Source organism: Choloepus didactylus, chromosome 14, assembly GCF_015220235.1.
Source record: "Choloepus didactylus isolate mChoDid1 chromosome 14, mChoDid1.pri, whole genome shotgun sequence".
Lineage (NCBI taxonomy): Eukaryota > Metazoa > Chordata > Mammalia > Pilosa > Megalonychidae > Choloepus > Choloepus didactylus.
Window position 1 is genome coordinate 23871103 of NC_051320.1, and position 13367 is coordinate 23884469.

The 13367-nt window shown below is 38.7% G+C and overlaps 1 protein-coding gene across 1 annotated transcript in view; it reads right to left on the reverse strand.

The window, feature by feature from the left end:
• Positions 1–13367, reverse strand: part of CPA6 (carboxypeptidase A6) — a 339673-nt gene that overhangs the window by 70320 nt on the left and 255986 nt on the right. The gene's annotated exons all lie outside the window — the stretch shown is intronic.

A 13367-nucleotide genomic window follows, 5' to 3' on the forward strand; every position in this document is an offset into this window, starting at 1 on the left:
TGCTCCTCTGTGCCCCAACACACATCTTTCACCAACTCCTGTTCAGCCTTCACATGTCAATAGAAAGATCCCTTTCTCAAGGAGGACTTGTCAGCTAGGGCAGGGGTCCTTGTCATGGCTCCTATAGCACCTTGTGCTCTTTCGTTATGGAACTTCCTCTCCCCAGAATGTAAGCTCCATGAGGGCAACAGATCTGCCCATTTTGGTTACTACTCAACTCTAAGTGCCTACAACCATGCCTTGTACATATTAGCCACTCCATTGTTATTTGCTGCCTGTGTATACAGCCCATTTAGTCACTGTCCTTGTGCGTTCAGTATTTTGCAGGAAATTGGGAGCCACGTCCATTCTGTATACTGTAGTGGCCCCAGGGCCCTCCTCAGTCCTCACCACCTGGCAGGAAGTCCATGCTCATCAGAAGAATGGCCAAATCCAGATAGGGAGAGGTGGGCCCTTCCACAAGAGCCGAGAGCAGCATTTTAAACTAGGCCCAGTTTGTCTTGGTGGTACTGTAACTCGTGTCTCTCTCTCTCTTCCATTTGCTTTGGGACTCCCCACTTTCTGCATTTCCTATCTCAGTCAGGTTGCAAGGTCAGCCTGGATCTCTGATCAGCCCTCCTCTAATAAGAGTTCTGTTATTTTATCATCTTCACTTATGGTGCAAGTGTCTGCATTCTGTTAGGGAATTCTAGACCAAAAATATTTTATGACTCACTCAAGAAAGAATCTCTAATGGTACAATTCAGTATGGAACAGGGTAGAGAAGCATTTATTTTGGGAACAAAGAGTCTACCTGCTTTCTTTCAAGCAGCTGACTCTTCCACTAACTCACAAGGGCAAATCTGACTCAGCTGACGCGCCAGTCCAACTATCACAGGAAAACAAAAGTGTGGGAGTGCTAGAAGGGATGCTGAGAGGTTGTCTGATCCATCTGTCAGCCCTCGGGCAAGGATATAGCTAGAACTGTACCGAACTGTCCTCAATAGATGAGTCTAAACGACATATTTAAAGAGGAGAGTTGACAACATTCTAATTTAACTCATATCCACATTTAAGACTGTCAGACATTTTTCTTAATCCCTGATACTACAGTACAGTTTAATTTTTCTTATTCTATTTTTTTGGTGGGGAATGGCTGTGGTTTTTTTTTTTTTTTTCCCTTGCCGTTGTGAGATAAAGCATGTTGGCATCTCCCTTTTTTTATATATGTATACGGCAGTTTTTCCAATCCTTTTATCATCTTTGGGATTTGCCTCTAAATCCAATAAATAGAGATAAATTTTTGACATTGAGGGTAACAGTCTGCTGTCATCTCTTAATGCTAGTGGGCTTGAGGAAATAGTGTTGTATTTGAGAGCTGGTAGAGAAAACCGCATGTACCTAAATGATATGGATTTCCACTCTGGAGACGAGTCTATGAGTACTAGTCTCTGGGATACGTGCTAATTCAAGAATCCTCATTCCACTGAAGAGAGTGGCTTCCCCATAAGAAAGTACCATGGAAGTAACATATCCTACAGCATGACCTAGAGAGGGCTTCCTAGAAAGTTAACAGGCCATCAGAGAGTAATTGGCTTAAAGGACAACTTACAAAAATGAACATGCAAAATTAGGAATTGTATTTTGTCGTGATATTAAGAAAGCAAATTAAAATGAATCGCCAGCCTTTCTCCAGTAATATCTTGGGGAAAGGGTGTTTGAACAATCACCATGGACGTTACAGTTTGGGTGGCAGACAAATTCCTACATCAAGGTTATAGGGGACAGTAATAATCATCTGAGACTTGTAAAGTGCCACCCAACTTTATATTTCTAATGATTTCAATAATATCTTGAGATAGGAATTAATTACAGATACATTTAAAGAATGAGAAGACTCAGGCTCAGAGAGGCTGTCACTTTCCCAATATGCACAGCTACCAAAAAGTCTGCCTAACTCCACTGCCCATAATCTACTGACTGGGTAAGAGTCTGCAGGGTCTTCTGAAAACGGTCCAGAAGAATAAGCGACTTCCAACCTCCAGCTCCAGATGTAGTGCTTGAGGGGTCTGGTCAATAGGCTCTCATACTCTGCTTTCCTTTAGGGGTTACTTGCTTCATAAATTAAAATGTAGGCATTTCAAGGTTCCAGTCAACCTGTGGGAAGGTTATTATCACTTATTTCCTTAGGGCCTTATCACATACGAACGAAGTGATAAATTTTTGGCTGCCAAGATGCCCAAAAGTCGCTTGCCAACCATTCCAGTTCTTTGCTGTAAAAAGTCATCTATATTCCACAGGAAGGACACTCCTCTGAGGATGCTTCCGGCCTTGGAACGTGATGATTGTTCCCACGTATTCTTTGTCTCATATTCATATGCTTACTTATCTTCAGATCTGTTTAAGAGTTGGAGGCAGTTTAGTGAAAAGGCAAGAGGATATGGTCTTTGGAATCAGACAGGCCTAACGTTGTATCCAGCTCTGGTAAGTATTGGCTGTGTGACTTCAGATGAGGTTTTTAACATATCTGAGCCTCTGTTTCCTCTCCTGGACTCTGAGGATAATTACAAAACCTACCTCACAGGTTTTTTTCAGCTTTCTTTTTTTTTTAGAAGATGCTCTGGAGCATAGTAAGACATCAAAAAGTATTAGCTATTTTTGTTGATATTTGAAAAACAGAGAAAAAAATATGGAAGCACTAAAAACAAAGTTCTACTTCATATGTTCCTGGTTTAGATGAAGAACATGGTGAGATTATTCCTTTATTCAGGGAACGCAAAAACAATATATAAGTATAAGAGGGAGAAGAGCAATAAATAAACCAAGGATATGAAAACCAGATTTTTTTTCCTTAGCTCAAAGGCAAATGGTATGGTGGTTAATTACTTGGGCTCTGGCACCAGACTCCCTGGGATCAAATCTGGGCCTCACTTTCTTCATCTGTATAATGAAGATAATTACATCATCCTCATTGATCAGTATTTGATCAATGTTAGTAGTTATTGTCATTATTCTTATGGAAATTATACAGATTATAAAAAAAACAGTGATTAAGAGCATGAATTCTAGAACCAGAAAGATTAGATGTGAATCCTAGTTCTGCCACTTATTAGCTGTGTGACTTTGGGCAATTTACTTCAGTTCTCTGTGCTTCAGTTTCCTTGTTTATAAAATAGGGTTATTAATTGTAACTTTTTCATAGATGTGTTATGAGGATTAGATAATAAACACATATAAAATGCTTAGAAAAGAGCCTGATGACAAGGAGACATTCATCAAGTAACAAATGATTCAAAATTCAAAATAATTTCTTTGCAATTAAAAAAAACTCATAATTCAGCTTGACACTGATTTCACGGCTTCTCCGATTTTGGAGCTGTGGTTACTTCTTGGCCCAGTCCGGTGTCGGCGAAGCGCCCACCTGTGTTTCGGGCCTCGGGCTGACCACGCACCTGGGTCAGGTGTCACTGGGGAGATGCTTCAGGGAAGTGCTATATGTGGAAGCAATGCTAGGTGCTCCTTTAAGTTGGGAACAGATGGCCTGCCTCCCAGCTGCCGGAAATAGCACAAAAGCTCCAAAGAGGACATTCCAGCTTTATACTGATCATTATTTTTTGTTGGTTTGGAAAAATGTTAGGTAGGCAGGGCACTTATATGCCACATGGAAGATTTCTTATGTGATACCAAGCGTGCAGCCAACTAGTGTTGGAGCTAATTGACATAATCTTATTAATTCAAACATTAATACACACAAAATCTTAATATGCTGAAAAGTGCCCTCTCCTTTCCTTTAAAATGCTTTTCACACTACCAAATTTAGGTCAAGTACTTTTGTTATCTGCTTCCATACAACTGTTTCTTTCACGGCCTTTAAAATTTATAATTATTCTCATTTGTATGACTTTCATATTAATGTCTTCCTCATTATCTCCATGAGATTAGAAACCATGTTTGTTTTTTCTCCCATTCATCCAAGAGTCTCAGTACCCGGAACTGTACCTGGCACATAACAGGCACTAAATAAATACTTTGTTGATGGAATAAATGAAACTCTTTCTTCAAATACCTACTTGCTCCAAGATTGCTCCAGGGCATTTCTGGACTCCTAATTCTCGTTACCCTTATCAAGAAATCATTAAATTGGTCCACCCAAAATTTGTCCATCCCAGCCGCATGCCCCTTCTCAACTCACAAATCCTTACTTGTGAATTTTTGTTGTACTTAGGGCTAATGTCAGACTATGTGGATTCTTAGGTCACAGTGTAGCATCCTTTTCCGGTGACAATAAACTCCTCTTAAATCACATAGTTAAAAAAAAAAGTTTATTTTTCACTGTGTTATTTGTCCTTGCTCTACTTCTTATGACTTGTCAACATTTCACACATTGGTAGGCTGCTGGAAGGAAAACTCAGCCAGAGACTTTGGTCCCCTACAAACCAAGAACATTTTGTAAGTTGTTAAAATTCTGTGGATTTTGTGCCTCAAAGGACTTCATCATAAAAGTAAAATGACAACCTACACAACAGGAAACCACATATCTGATAAGGGTTTAATATCCAGAATATATAAAGTCATCCTTCAACTCAATTTCAAAAAGATAAACAACTTAATTAAAAAATGGGCAACAAACCTGAACAGGCATTTCTCCAAAGAGAATCTATAAATGGCTAAAAAGCACATGAAAAGATGCTCAACATCATTAGCCATTAGAGAAAAGCAAATCAAAACTACGAGATATCATTTTACACCCCCTAGAATAGCTACTATTTTAAAAAACAGAAAATTACAAGTTTTGGAGAGGATGTGGAGAAATAGGAACACTCATTCATTGTGGGCAGAAATGTAAAATGGTGTGGCCACCGTGGAAGAAAGTTTGGCAGTTCCTCAGAAAGTATAGAATTACCGTGTGACCCAACAATCTCACTTCCAGGTATATACCCAAAAGAACTGAAAGCAGGGATGCGAACAGAAATTTGCACACTGATGTTCACTGTGGCATTATTCACAATTGCCAAAAGATGGAAGTAACCCAAGTGTCCATCAACCAATGAATGGATAAACAAAATGTGGTATACACACACAATGGAATACCATGGAAAAATAGAATCCTTTTTAGCCATAAAAAAGAATGAAATTTTGATACATGTGACAACATGGAAGAACCTTGAAGACTACGTGGAGTGAAATAAGCCAGACACAAAAGAATATTGTATGACCTCACTGATATGAAACAATAAGAATAAGCAAACTCACAGAGTCAGAATCTAGACTATAGGTTCTCAGGGGGAGGGGATGGGTGTAGGGAATAAGGAGTTAAAGCTTAAATTGCACAGTTGCTATTTGGGATGACGGAAGAACATAGGTAATGGATGGCGGTGACGGCAGCACAACATTGTGAATGTAATGAACAGCAGTGAATCATATATGTGCATGTGGTTAAAAGGAGATATTTTAGGTTGTATACATGATACTAGAATTAAAAACATCCATGAGCACATACAATACAAACAGAAGGTAAACCACGGCCTGTAATTAATAGAACAATTATAAAAATGTGCTATCATCAATTTTAACAAATGTACTGCACTAATGTAAGATGTTAATAATGAGGAATATGGAAATCCTGTATATATTATACATGATTTTTCTGTAAACCTACAACTTCTCCAATTAAAAAAAGGATGGAGTTGTCAAAAAAAAAAAAATTCTATGGCTAATTTTACTTTGTTCTCATCCTGTCTCTCCAAGCACAGAAGCATTTTATAAGTTATCACTCCTGTGAATTGTAGCCCCAGTAATTCCAACAAAGGGCCACAGAGATTTAGTCAATAGGTTTCTTGTTTGATTACTAGACAAAGATGAAAATATATTAACTAACAACTAAATAGGGATTAAAATAATCCTGCAAATTATGGAGGGCTTGCAATGAAATAAAATTAGTTGAGGCTGAATGACAGCATTGCTTAGGAATGTAAATTTCAGTATAATAGAAATTAATCCCACTAGCCTGAGTGCTGGTCATCAGGCAAGCATCATTAGTGACGTTAGGGAAAGGTGGGAACTCCTGGTAAACCTTTATTTTGGTGCCCAATTCTCTTTTCCCTATTTCTATTCAAGGTGAATGCTGATTATCATAATTGGAGAGTAAGTCTCATTTACCTAAACACAGCACACATCTTTGAAAAGAAAAAAGATTCTTGGCATTCCCCTGAATTACTAATTGGTACATTCACTAATTTGTAAGATTCTTGAAGCTCATTAGTCAAAGAGTCTCAGGACTGAGCTGTAGTCAAAAAAGTAATAATAATAAAACACACACACACAAAAGTAAGTTGTGTTTACAGGCTTGTTGCAACAAGGGAGACAATGCAACAGGGAGCCAAGGGCAACCTCAGTGAGAGAATGTTGCAAAGGACTGATTGCAGGATTTGGGCTACTTAGGTGATTTGGGGGAGGGTTTAAGGATTTGGAATTTTCTCTGGATTGAATGCTATCAGGAAAGGGAGGTGTTCTAGTTTGCTAATGCTGCTGGAATGCAAAACACCAGAAATGTTTTGGCTTTTATAAAGGGGGTTTATTTGGTTACACAGTTGCAGTCTTAAGGCCATAAAGTGTCCAAGGTAACACATCAGCAATCGTGTACCTTCACTGGAGGATCGCCAATGGTGTCCAGAAAACCTCTGTTAGCTGGGAAGGCACATGGCTGGTGTCTGCTCCAAAGTTCTGGTTTCAAAATGGCTTTCTCCTAGGACGTTCCTCTCTAGGCTGCAGTTCCTCAAAAATGTCACTCTTGGTTGCTCTGGGGGTGTTTGTCCCCTCTTAGCTTCTCCGGAGCAAGAGTCTACTTTCCTTGGCTGTCTTCAAACTGTCTGTCGTCTGTAGTTCCTCTCTCAGCTCTGGTGCGTTCTTCAAAGTGTCCCTCTTGGCTGTAGCAAGCTTGATCCTTCTTTCTGACCTTATATAGTGCTCTAATAAACTAATCAAGGCCCATGCTGAATGGGCAGGGCCACGCCTCCATGGAAACTATTCAATCAGAGTAATCACCCACAGTTGGGTGGGGTGCATCTCCACGGAAACACTCAAAGAATTACAATCTAATCAACACTGATACATCTGCCCACACAAGATTACATTAAAGATAATGGCGTTCTGGTGGACATAATAAATTCAAACCAGCACAGGATGTAATTCTATGAGAGTAGGGCTGAAGTTGTAATTGGTAAGGGAGGAGTTGTCACTTAGCCAGAAAAGGGGGATGCTTGGTCATTGTTTTGGTTTGGACAATGTTCTTTTGTGTATGTGTGTGTTTAGACATAATTGCAGTGGTCTTGTTTTGGTCTTATTTCATGATGAACACAGCATGCCCTTTTATGATGTTGGTGTTCTGTGAAGTGGTTTACATTTGACAGGAGAATGCCATGGCCTGACGGTGGGAGCCAGGCTGGCTCCTAGTATTATAAGGTCTAGCTATTAGTGCTAGGGTCTGCTCTTGGCTACCAGGAGGTGTTTTCCCCCTTTTCAGGATAATCACCATCCTATTTATGCCCAGTGCTAATTAACCATTTGCTAGAAGGGTGGGAACTCTCAATATTACCAGATCAGGGTGGCTGGGAGGTAATTTGGGGCCCAGGGAGGCACAAAATAATTCTGCTATCTCAGAATTCAGTTAGCATTTAACGTGGCTTAGCTTGGCTCTGTAGGGGAATATCCAATAATCAGAGATCACTTGGCACATTACCTGGATACCCCAGAATAAGCACATTTAAAGACAGGAGTCCTTGGCCTGCATCTCATCAATAGAGATTTGTGGCTTTAACGCTGATGACCCCTTCATGATATCTGATTGCTGCATAAAGATGTATTCCATTTGATGTTCAAAACACAGTGTGATAGCATATTTTCATTTCAAAATTCTGGCTCTTTTCTGGAGTTTACTACTCAATGAAAATCATTTTTAAAATCAAAACGTTCTTACGTATTTTGTTTCTCAGATGCTGACTTAAGAACTGCTCTATGTATTAACAAAAGAAATAAAATAAAACTCCACCTGTGGCCCAGTAAAAAAAAATCCCCATTTGGTAAACAGGAGAAAAGTTTCTTCCTGGTTCCCTGTAAACTTTTTTTTTTTTTTTTAATCATCATTTTATTGAGATATATTCACATACCACGCAGTCATACAAAACAAATTGTAGTTTCGATTGTTTACAGTACCATTACATAGTTGTACATTCATCACCTAAATCAATCCCTGACACCTTCATTAGCACACACACAAAAATAACAAGAATAATAATTAGAGTGAAAAAGAGCAATTGAAGTAAAAAAGAACACTGGGTACCTTTGTCTGTTTGTTTCCTTCCCCTACTTTTCTACACATCCATCCATAAACTAGACAAAGTGGTGTTTGGTCCTTATGGCTTTCCCAATCCCATTGTCACCCCTCATAAGCTACATTTTTATACAACTGTCTTCGAGATTCATGGGTTCTGGGTTGTAGTTTGATAGTTTCAGGTATCCACCACCAGCTACCCCAATTCTTTAGAACCTAAAAAGGGTTGTCTAAAGTGTGCATAAGAGTGCCCACCAGAGTGACCTCTCGGCTCCTTTTGGAATCTCTCTGCCACTGAAGCTTATTTCATTTCCTTTCACATCCCCCTTTTGGTCAAGAAGATGTTCTCCATCCCACGGTGCCAGGTCTACATTCCTCCCTGGGAGTCATATTCCACGTTGCCAGGGAGATTCACTTCCCTGGGTGTCTGATCCCACGTAGGGGGGAGGGCAGTGATTTCACCTTTCAAGTTGGCTTAGCCAGAGAGAGAGGGCCACATCTGAGCAACAAAGAGGCATTCAGGAGGAGACTCTTAGGCACAAATACAGGGAGGCCTAGCCTCTCCTTTGCAGCAACCGTCTTCCCAAGGGTAAAACTTATGGTAGAGGGCTCAACCCATCAAACCACCAGTCCCCCATGTCTGTGGTCATGTTAGCAACCATGGAGGTGGGGTAGGCGAATACCCCTGCATTCTCCACAGGCTCCTCAAGGGGGCACTACATCTTTTTTTTTTTTTTTTTTTTTTTTTTTTTAACTTTCCCTTCTTTTTTCAAATCACCTGTATGAAAAAAAAAGTTAAAAAGAAAACAAACATACAATAAAAGAGCATTTCAAAGAGACCATAGCAAGGGAGTAAGAAAAAGACAACTAACCTAAGATAACTGCTTAACTTCCAACATGTTCCTACTTTACCCCAAGAAAGTTACATAATATAGCAACATTTCAGTGAACTTGTTCCTACTACAACCATCAGAAATTAACAGACAATAGTCATTTCTGGGCATCCCCAGAACGTTAAATAGCTTATCTGTTCTTCCTGGATTATTGTTCCCCCTTCCTTAATTGCTCTCTACTGCTAGTTCCCCTACATTCTACATTATAAACCATTTGTTTTACATTTTTCAAAGTTCACATTAGTGGTAGCATATAATATTTCTCTTTTTGTGCCTGGCTTATTTCGCTCAGCATTATGTCTTCAAGGTTCATCCATGTTGTCATATGTTTCACCAGATCGTTCCTTCTTACTGCCGCGTAGTATTCCATCGTGTGTATATACCACATTTTATTTATCCACTCATCTGTTGAAGGACATTTGGGTTGTTTCCATCTCTTGGCAATTGTGAATAATGCTGCTATGAACATTGGCGTGCAGATATCTGTTCGTGTCACTGCTTTCCGATCTTCCGGGTATATACCGAGGAGTGCAATCGCTGGATCGAATGGTAGCTCTATATCTAGTTTTCTAAGGAACTGCCAGACTGACTTCCAGAGTGGCTGAACCATTATACAGTCCCACCAACAATGAATAAGAGTTCCAATTTCTCCACATCCCCTCCAGCATTTGTAGTTTCCTGTTTGTTTAATGGCAGCCATTCTAACCGGTGTTAGATGGTATCTCATTGTGGTCTTAATTTGCATCTCTCTAATAGCTAGTGAAGCTGAACATTTTTTCATGTGTTTCTTGGTCATTTGTATTTCCTCTTCAGAGAACTGTCTTTTCATATCTTTTGCCCATTTTATAATTGGGCTGTCTGTACTATTGTCATTGAGTTGTAGGATTTCTTTGTATATGCAAGATATCAGTCTTTTGTCAGATACATGGTTTCCAAAAATTTTTCCCATTGAGTTGGCTGCCTCTTTACCTTTTTGAGAAATTCCTTTGAGGTGCAGAAGCTTCTAAGCTTGAGGAGTTCCCATTTATCTATTTTCTCTTTTGTTGCTTGTGCTTTGGGTGTAAAGTCTAGGAAGTGGCCTCCTAATACAAGGTCTTGAAGATGTTTTCCTACATTATCTTCTAGGAGTTTTATGGTACTTTCTTTTATATTGAGATCTTTGGTCCATTTTGAGTTAATTTTTGTGTAGGGGGTGAGGTAGGGGTCCTCTTTCATTCTTTGGATATGGATATCCAACTCTCCCAGCCCCATTTGTTGAAAAGACCATTATGGCTCAGTTCGGTGACTTTGGGGGCCTTATCAAAGATCAGTCGGCCATAGATCTGAGGGTCTATCTCTGAATTCTCAATTCGATTCCATTGATCTATATGTCTATCTTTGTGCCAGTACCATGCTGTCTTGGCAACTGTGGCTTTATAATAAGCTTCAAAGTCAGGGAGTGTAAGTCCTCCCACTTCGTTTTTCTTTTTTAGAGTGTCTTTAGCAATTCGAGGCATCTTCCCTTTCCAAATAAATTTGATAACTAGCTTTTCCAAGTCTGCAAAGTAGGTTGTTGGAATTTTGATTGGGATTGCATTGAATCTGTAGATGAGTTTGGGTAGAATTGACATCTTAATGACATTTAGCCTTCCTATCCATGAACATGGAATATTTTTCCATCTTTTAAGGTCCCCTTCTATTTCTTTTAGTAGAGTTATGTAGTTTTCTTTGTATAGGTCTTTTACATCTTTGGTTAAGTTGATTCCTAGGTACTTGATTTTTTTAGTTGCTATTGAAAATGGTATCTTTTTCTTGAGTGTCTCTTCAGTTTGTTCATTTCTAGCATATAGAAACATTACTGACTTATGTGCATTAATCTTGTATCCCGCTACTTTGCTAAATTTGTTTATTAGCTCTAGTAGGTGTATCGTTGATTTCTCAGGGTTTTCTAGATATAAGATCATATCATCTGCAAACAATGACAGTTTTACTTCTTCTTTTCCAATTTGGATGCCTTTTATTTCTTTGTCTTGCCGGATTGCCCTGGCTAGCACTTCCAGCACAATGTTGAATAACAGTGGTGACAGCGGGCATCCTTGTCTTGTTCCTGATCTTAGAGGGAGGGCTTTCAGTCTCTCACCATTGAGTACTATGCTGGCTGTGGGTTTTTCATATATGCTCTTTATCATGTTGAGGAAGTTTCCTTCAATTCCTACCTTTTGAAGTGTTTTTATCAAAAAGGGATGTTGGATTTTGTCAAATGCTTTTTCAGCATCTATTGAGATGATCAATTGATTTTTTCCTTTCGAGTTTTTAATGTGTTGTAATACATTGATTGTTTTTCTGATGTTGAACCATGCTTGCATGCCTGGAATGAACCCCACTTGGTCATGGTGTATGATTTTTTTAATGTGTCTTTGGATTCGATTTGCAAGTATTTTGTTGAGGATTTTTGCATCTATATTCATTAGGGAGATTGGCCGGTAGTTTTCCTTTTTTGTAGCATCTTTGCCTGGTTTTGGTATTAGATTGATGTTAGCTTCATAAAATGAGTTAGGTAGTGTTCCATTTTTTTCAATGTTTTGAAAGAGTTTGAGTAAGATTGGTGTCAGTTCTTTCTGGAAAGTTTGGTAGAATTCCCCTGTGAAGCCATCTGGCCCTGGGCATTTATTTGTGGGAAGATTTTTGATGACTGATTGGATCTCTTTGCTTGTGATGGGTTGGTTGAGGTCTTCTATTTCTTCTCTGGTCAGTCTAGGTTGTTCATATGTTTCCAGGAAATTGTCCATTTCTTCTACATTATCCAGTTTGTTGCCATACAGTTGTTCATAATATCCTCTTATAATTTTTTTAATTTCTTCAGGATCTGCAGTTATGTCACCTTTTTCATTCATTATTTTGTTTATATGGGTCTTCTCTCTTTTTGATTTTGTCAGTCTAGCTAGGGGCTTGTCAATCTTGTTGATCTTCTCAAAGAACCAACTTTTGGTGATATTTATCCTTTCTATTGTTTTTTTGTTCTCTATGTCATTTATTTCTGCTTTAATCCTTGTTATTTCTTTTCTTGTACTTGGTTTAGGATTGGTTTGCTGTTCATTTTCTAGCTTCTTCAGTTGATCCATTAGTTCTTTGATTTTGGCTCTTTCTTCCTTTTTAATATATGCGTTTAGTGCTATAAATTTCCCCCTTAGCACTGCTTTTGCTGCATCCCATAGGTTTTGGTATGTTGTGTTCTCATTTTCATTCGTCTCTATATATTTAGCAATTTCTCTTGCTATTTCTTCTTTAACCCACTGATTGTTTAGGAGTGTGTTGTTTAACCTCCAGGTATTTGTGAATTTTCTAAGTCTCTGATGGTTATTGACTTCTAATTGTATTCCATTGTGGTCAGAGAATGTGCTTTGAATAATTTCAATCTTTTTAAATTTATTGAGGCTTGTTTTATGTCCCAGCATATGATCTATTCTGGAGAAAGTTCCGTGAGCACTAGAAAAGTATGTGTATCCGGGTGATTTGGGATGTAATGTCCTGTAGATGTCTGTTAAATCTAATTCATTTATCAGATTGTTTAGGTTTTCAATTTCCTTATTGGTCTTCTGTCTGGTTGATCTATCTATAGGAGAGAGTGATGTGTTGAAGTCTCCCACAATTATTGTGGAAACATCAATTGCTTCCTTTAGTTTTGCCAATGTTTCTCTCATGTATTTTGTGGCACCTTGATTGGGTGCATAGACATTTACGATTGTTATTTCTTCTTGCTGAATTGCCCCTTTTATTAGTATGTAGTGGCCTTCTTTGTCTCTCAAAACATCCCTGCATTTGAAGTCTATTTTATCTGAGATTAATATTGCTACACCTGCTTTCTTTTGGCTGTAGCTTGCATGAAATATTTTTTTCCATCCTTTCACTTTCAGTTTCTTTGTGTCCCTGTGTCTAAGATGAGTCTCTTGTATGCAACATATTGATGGTTCATTTTTTTTGATCCATTCTGCGAATCTATATCTTTTAATTGGGGAGTTTAATCCATTTACATTCAACGTTAAAACCGTGAAGGCATTTCTTGAATCGGCCATCTTATCCTTTGGATTATGTTTGCCATATTTTTCCCTCTCTCTATTAATATCCTTTATTGTACCCATACCGAATCTCTTTAGTACTGAACCTTTCTCCAAGTCTCTCTGTCCTGT